Below are 6,323 nucleotides of genomic sequence, written 5' to 3' on the forward strand. Positions count from 1 at the left end.
AATGGTTAAATATCACTTTAACAATATGCAACACATTTGACCATTTTAAACACTCAAGTCACTGATAACCATTGCTCAAATAGAACCAATCTGATCACTATTAATGTTTTAAGTAATTTGTATACATTATTGTATACATGTTAACATATGTGATAATTCAATGACATTATACGAAAACACATCAAAGCAATGAATCAATGGAGAGAGAAATTATTTTCTGGTCAACCTTCCTTTATTACCAGGGATTCACGTTCTTCAATTTGCATCAATTCAAAGCAATATTTGAAAGGAAAAAAGTGTCCAGGCACGAAAAGAAAATCTGCAAAGATATTTTACAAAACAAATGAAACTTGATCAAAACTAAACATACAGCAAAAGTCATGAGACATTGCTTCTCTAAATGGTCTATGCAGCACTTTTTACATTGTATTGAGGAAAGGCAGATACAGTATTGGCAATAAGTCTTTGTAAGATAGGATAGCTAAACACATACAGTGTGCAATTATGTGTAGGAATCACCATGTGAAAGAGTTCAAGATGAGGTACACAGCATTTCTCTGAATGAAAAGAAAGACAGGCAACTTAGCATTCAGTTACACATTAACACATTACAATTATAATGTGAAGACATTGCAAGACACAGACTATACACTCCAAAGAGTTGTGAATCCAATATTCATGCAATGTGCAAAATACAAACATGTAAATGAAGTTTCCAGTTCAACCCAATCTGACAAAATATGTAGTAAAAACAAAGGAGATACGCACTCTGTGCTTCTAAATTAACACTCCGGTGCAACCAGAGCAGGACTAAATGATAAGTACAAAGGAAAAAGAATCTGGTGCCACACGGATGTCTATTTTCTGTTATTTAATTTTTCAGTGCAGTAAGACTAACGTCTCGACATGCGTCTTCATCCTCTGAAGACGCATGTCGAGACGTTAGTCTTACTGCACTGAAAATATAAATAACAGAAAATAGACATCCGTGTGGCACCAGATTCTTTCTCCTTTGTACAAAATATATAGTAACTTGTAGACCTACTGTCTTTTGGCTTTTTAAGGAAACATGAATGGTACACATATTCAAAAGAGAAACAGAGGCTTACCATTTAGGTTTTCGTTCAGTCACCTACAACCATAGAAAAAAGTAAGAAAAACAAATTACTCATGTTGAAATACATTAGATGAATCTTTCATAAAAGATGCTTGTTGACATGCAAGTGTCCGTCACTGCGCAGACCTTTGTTATTTATGTTAATTTTGAAGTTTTTGATCCAGCACATGAACTTGAGATGTCCAGGCACACTCTCTTTTTTTGGACCATGTTCGGGCAGTAGGCAGATGGAGGAGTATAGCTATTATTCATCCCCCCCATTACTTACCCATGACTGCCAGAAACATGGAGATTATTGGTGTCCCTGAACTGTGTTTTCAATTCAAGTTAATGAACTAAAAATTAACCTTTCATGAACATATGTGGGAGATTATCACTGAACGAAATAAAACTTTTTCCCCGACCCTAAACTTGTAGAATATGTAGAATATGACTAATTCATAGTCATGTAAATAAATAGTATACACATATGTGGAAAAAATCTGAGACCACTTGAAAATGTTCAGTTTTTCTGATTTTACTATGTATATGTAAAGGAGGCCAACTATCAAAGTGTGAGGTGGAATGTGACGGAGGTCATCTTGCACCTGTTCACCCCCCTCGGACATCCTCGTCAACTACAACGGTTCGGCAGTGGGAGACACAGTACGATACCGCTGGGCCAAGAGACTAGTCTCTCGGCCCAACGGCACGAGACTGTATGAGGCTATCAGAGGGAGGTTTACCAATGTTCCACGCCAACTCTGTGCTAGTTAGCCTCCGTTACACTCTCCCCCTTAAACCTCACTCCCATCCGGGTCACGGCACCACTGTGACGGAGGTCATCTTGCACCTGTTCACCACCCTCGGGGATCGAACCTGCATCCTAGTCAACTACAACGGTTCGGCAATGGGAGACACAGTACGATACCGCTGGGCCAAGAGACTAGTCTCTCGGCCCAACGGCACGAGACTGTATGAGGCTATCAGAGGGAGGTTTACCAATGTTCCACGCCAACTCTGTGCTAGTTAGCCTCCGTTACACTCTCCCCCTTAAACCTCACTCCCATCCGGGTCACGGCACCACTGTGACGGAGGTCATCTTGCACCTGTTCACCACCCTCGGGGATCGAACCTGCATCCTAGTCAACTACAACGGTTCGGCAATGGGAGACACAGTACGATACCGCTGGGCCAAGAGACTAGTCTCTCGGCCCAACGGCACGAGACTGTATGAGGCTATCGGAGGGAGGTTTACCAACGTTCCACGCCAACTCTGTGCTAGTTAGCCTCCGTTACAGGAACGTTAGTAAAAACCTCTCTCCCAAAGCCTCAATACAGTGCGGTAACTGTGGGGTAGCTGACCGGTCCTTTAGCTCAGCAGTCTTGTATTGTGCCTCCCATTGCCAAACCAGATGCGTTGATGAGGTGGCCGGTTCGCGGCCTGAGGAAAGTGAACCGTGCAGGAACACCTCGGTCATAGATAGGTGTGTGTTTGAGTAAAACAAACATTGCTATTTCATTCTATGAACTGCTAAATACATTTTCTCCAAATTTCTAAAGAAAATATTGTCATTTTTTCCACGGCTGTATATTGAAGTATCCAGATACTCACTCTGTCTACAAAGCCTCCGGGACAAGTGCTGCAGAGCGAAACAGATTTTGGTCACCTTAGAAATAAGGAAGAGAGAGAGAGAGAGAGAGAGAGAGAAGGAGAGAGAGAGAGAGAGAGAGAGAGAGAGAGAGAGAGTTAGCGAGTGTTGCTCAAGGTATTGCTGAATGTTACTTTCTGCTCTATAAAGGAAACGGACATTAATTACATGGGCCTGAAGGCTAAGCAAATGCTTTATCAATATCATGCAGTATCCCAACTGTGCTGGTGCTTTAATATTTTCTTAATAGCAAGAAGTTAGAGATGGAGGTGTTCTGTTAAGTTCCAATCTACATTCCTAATAAATACATGCATGTGATCATTATTTTGGCTTTATGGGGTATGGCTACATTAATGGCAGGCAACACATATTGAGAAGCAGCAATACTAACCTTGCTGAAAGAATAAGTCTCCGTTTTCTTTCAGTCACTTCCAGTCTAGGACAAAAAAGGCAACACATTAGAAAAAAAATCCAAGCAGCACCTCGGTCATAGATAGGTGTGTGTTTGAGTAAAACAAACATTGCTATTTCATTCTATAAACTGGCAAATACATTTTCTTCAAAATTCTAAAGAAAATATTGTCTTTTTTCCATGGCTGTATATTGAAGTATCCAGATACTCACTCTGTCTACAAAACCTCCAGGACAAGTGCTGCAGAGTGAAACAGATTTTGGTCACCTTAGAAATAAGTACATGAGAGAGAGAGAGAGAGAGAGAGAGAGAGAGAGAGAGAGAGAGAGAGAGAGAGAGAGAGAGAGTTAGCAAATGCTGCTCAATGTATTACTGAATGTTACTTCCTGTTCTATAAAGGAAACAGGCATTAATTACATGGGTCTGAAGGCTAAGCAAATGCTTTATCAATATCATACAGTATCCCAACTGTGCTGGTGCTTTAATCTCTTCTTTATACATGGATTCTAAAATTTGTTTATAACCTGACTGCGCAAAGCTAACTGTGCACAACTCAACCTCTGATTGTTGGAAAGCGCTGTCGGTCAAAAAATTAGCTCACGTGGTTGGCTGCCAGTGTCTTGCCCCTCTTCATAACATCATATTGATAAACACTAAGAACCCATGTATAGCAACAAGCTAGAGATTGAGGTGTTAAGTTCCAATCTAGAATCATAATAAATGCATGCATGTGATCATTGTTTTGGCTTTATGGGGTATGCCTACAATAATGGCAGGCTACACATATTGAGAAGCAGCAATACTAACCTTGCTGAAAGAATGCATCTGTGTTGTCTTTCAGTCACTTCCAGTCTAGGACAAAAAAGGCAACACATAAGAAATAATTTCTTTCCAAGCAATGCCTTGGTTTGGCAGCATCTATATATCAAATCACACAGAAACAAATATCTTTAGCCAGTTGAAAGTGTCAGTGTTGATGTGGAGAGGTGACCATTGCATGGCTGCATTAGAACTAGTTATCTGCAGTTAATTTGTTCGGGCTTCTGACAATGTGGACAGTTATTCCCCTGTTAAACATAATGCAGAAAGTCTCGTGCTGAAACTGTTAGTGAGTGACTGACGTGGCTTTAAAAGAGGCCTAATTCAAAACAATTGCATTTATGGCATCCTCTGAGGCGTCTGGTGAATAATGCTACAATATACAATAGGTGCGATCGAGATGTTGTCAACGCATGCATGCGCATTTAGACAGCAATGCACCCTGGATGAAAATGCTGCATGACGGTTAGATTTCCTGTCAAACTTCGAAATTTCGTCGATGTTGCGTTGACGAGGTGACATGTCACATGGTGTCAAACTATCGCGGGATGAATGCGGCTGCAGTCAGATCTTGCAACCTCTGCAGTTGCTTATCCCCTTCAACGCTCGTCTGCGGACTGCCTCCGAGGTCACGCTTCCATGAACTGGTTGGTCAACAACTGACTCACGTGCAGTGTGTAGTCTACTTTTTTGAAGTGGGTATACTGCATATTCGAGTATTTTTTGAAGTGGGTATACTGTATATATTTATGCTATTCTAAACAATGGACCAGTCAATTTTAAGTGGGTATACTGAAGCCCCTAAAATCTAAAATTCCATATACCTGCGTTCTACGTAGACTACACCACTGCTCACGTGTGTATATGGGTCTTGTCTCACACCTCTACACAAGTTTGCGCAGATCCCCACTTCAGCTCCTCCTCACTGCCTGTCCCCCACTCCTCACACGTGGTGTGTTAGTAGAGCAAATCGGTGCGAGCTCATCGTCTCGTTCATATTTGTGGCCGACTGTAAATGCGCTGTATTTAATAACACCCACATCGTGACAACAAGTTCTCGCTCACGTGCTTCGTCAATGTTGGTCGACAGCAACACAAGTCGTATGGGGCTACTGTTTGCACATACCTTAGCACAGACGGACATAACGTGATCAGCTTACAAAGGATCCGGACGCCAGTGCGATCTCTGGTTAACCTGGTGATTAATAATACAGTGAGTGCATACTCAAAACTGTTCGGGTGAAGCATAAAGCATAGTAAAGGATCTTAACACATGCACAAGCAATAACGAGGCACACATATTCAGAGGGATAGCCTCACAGTATGCTGGGATGGTCCAGACCGACGTCACATATCCCATCCCAAACTCGACCCCAGACGCACAGGCGGGTGACAGAGCAGCGCAGCAACAAGAAAACATCCGTAAAGCTCCAGTGAGCAGAGCATACATCAGGATGCCCTTGATAAAATAATTGCCTACGCTCGTCTAACCACAAACAATTAGCAACTCACCGGCTAGAGGTAGCCCACTAGACGTCGCCGGACTAGAGGAGCAGACAAGCCGCGAGGGGAAATCATTTTACAAAGTGCCTTGACAAGTTGTAGAATTTACTGCGGAGGCACTCTCCCCGTGAGCTCACTAAGTTTGGCGTTTCATACCAGCACTAAACCACTGCTATCTGCAACTAACTGACAGCCAGCTGCACGTAATCGCTAAACAATGTCAAGCAGAATGTAATTACGAACGTCAAAATAAAAGGCTTCGGTTTAGTTATAATGTCCCATCACCCGACACCCCTAGTTGTCTCTCATTCAGACACGGGCTGCAAACAAATCTAACAAGTGCAGCACAACGGCAGGGGATGTTAAGAATAAAATACTTCACTTTCTGCTTCAATTACTAGTTAGAACATGCTAGCTAGACTCATATCTAACTAGAGCTAGCTTGCTGATAGCTAGTTTTTTTGTAAGCTTGAAGCTGCTGCTAGCCTCGCCCACAGCTCGGCCACCGTTTCCACTTTATAAATGAAAAAGAGAAGTCAGGTGTTTACTGCAATTAGGCTATATGTAGGATAGGAAGTAGGCCTAATCGAATAATATCTGACGCTACCTATTAGGTCAACGTAGCGTGTTTGAACGTGCTAATCACTTCGAGACCGTGGTGGTTAAAATCTTGTGATAGGCTAACATGAGAAACACTGTCTAAATGGTGGCGCCTTGTCCATTTTTTACCGTTATATCAAGTTTACTACTTAGACAGCACACATATTAGTTTAATTCATTACAAACCTTTCCTTGTTGTTGAAGGTTTTCCCCAGTTCAGTTGACTTCCAGGAAAAAGTCC

General features: G+C 41.9%; 1 long non-coding RNA gene across 2 annotated transcripts in view; it reads right to left on the reverse strand.

Moving 5' to 3' along the window:
• Positions 1-210: 210 nt before the first annotated feature.
• Positions 211-6,323, reverse strand: part of LOC134460181 (uncharacterized) — a 6,282-nt gene continuing 169 nt past the window's right edge. The window contains exons 1-8 of one of the 2 annotated variants that reach the window (XR_010037009.1): positions 6,269-6,323; positions 5,106-5,174; positions 3,968-4,012; positions 3,373-3,427; positions 3,140-3,184; positions 2,712-2,766; positions 1,110-1,132; positions 211-557 (exon numbers count right to left, since the gene is read on the reverse strand). The exon at positions 6,269-6,323 is cut by the window's right edge and continues 169 nt beyond it. This is a non-coding gene — a long non-coding RNA (uncharacterized LOC134460181). Of the gene's footprint in view, positions 558-1,109; positions 1,133-2,711; positions 2,767-3,139; positions 3,185-3,372; positions 3,428-3,967; positions 4,013-5,105; positions 5,175-5,491; positions 5,688-6,268 lie in introns of those variants that run through there. The other variant, XR_010037010.1, reaches the window with a different exon arrangement.

The sequence above is a fragment of the Engraulis encrasicolus genome, chromosome 12, assembly GCF_034702125.1.
Source record: "Engraulis encrasicolus isolate BLACKSEA-1 chromosome 12, IST_EnEncr_1.0, whole genome shotgun sequence".
NCBI classification, from domain to species: domain Eukaryota; kingdom Metazoa; phylum Chordata; class Actinopteri; order Clupeiformes; family Engraulidae; genus Engraulis; species Engraulis encrasicolus.